Genomic DNA, 1,094 nt, shown 5'->3' with positions numbered 1-1,094 from the left:
TTACTTGGTTTTTCGTTATTTTATTTGGGAAAAAGTACAAGTAATTGTAACGTAAGTTTCGGAAAAAATCTTAATTGGGATTAACATAAATTGCAACTCCTTTTTACATGCAAACATTGAAGCAAACAGTGATTTTCGATTTCTGGTTTGGTTTCTGGATTTTTTCTAAGTACACTATTTCAATAAATTTTGTAACATTTTCATACATTTTAAGACTTTGTAATCTTAAGTTAAAATCGGATGTATTTTAAACTTTAAATTTATTTTTTTTCCTTATAATTTCTTAATGAATGACTTAATAAAATCTGATAGAAAATAGAAAACAGATTGAATCAGATAGATAGATGTGACTTTTCCAATGGCTTAAGAATTGTTACTTTCTTTGGTACTTTTATTTGTATATTTTACTTTTACTCGTTACTTTTGCTTGAAGTACTTGTAGTTTCAGGCGTTACTTTTTTAAAAGTAACGTTCCCAAGTATAGTCCTACTGAGTAAAAATCCGATTATAAGATTAAAAATTGTTTAAAATGGCTTTTATTTTTGCTCAATGCACACAAGCGATTCAAAGCGTAAAATTCTAAGGCACAATATTTTTAATAAAATAGTATGCAAATAGTGATCTATCTAGATTAATTTAATTTTATCCAGATAAAATAATCAAATTTATTTAATTTAATCACTCTTAAAAGAATTTTTAAAACTGCAGGAACCTGATTAAACCTACTACCTTATTGACTATTATTGACTTGTACCTTATTTCTTGGCATTGAGAATAAAACCGTCTACGAGTTTATACATTATTCTTTTAATTTAATAAATATAATTCAATAATTTCGATTTATACGTTATTTTTTTAAAAAACGTATAAATAAAAATAAAAAACTACATTACCAACTGGGCACTCAGCATTCGGAACCGTTTCGATATTTTGAAAGAGTTCAGTATTTAAAATGATTTAAGCAAATTACATTTTAAAAAAAATACCTGCGAGCTTATCATTCATTTATAGAACCACTCATGAAATAAATGATATGCATTAATGATATGCATTAAAACAATGATGTGCCCTTCTCTACATTATGTTGTGTAATC

This window comes from Parasteatoda tepidariorum, chromosome 5 (genome assembly GCF_043381705.1).
Source record: "Parasteatoda tepidariorum isolate YZ-2023 chromosome 5, CAS_Ptep_4.0, whole genome shotgun sequence".
Classification (NCBI taxonomy): domain Eukaryota; kingdom Metazoa; phylum Arthropoda; class Arachnida; order Araneae; family Theridiidae; genus Parasteatoda; species Parasteatoda tepidariorum.
Note: the sequence above shows the minus strand (reverse complement) of the source record.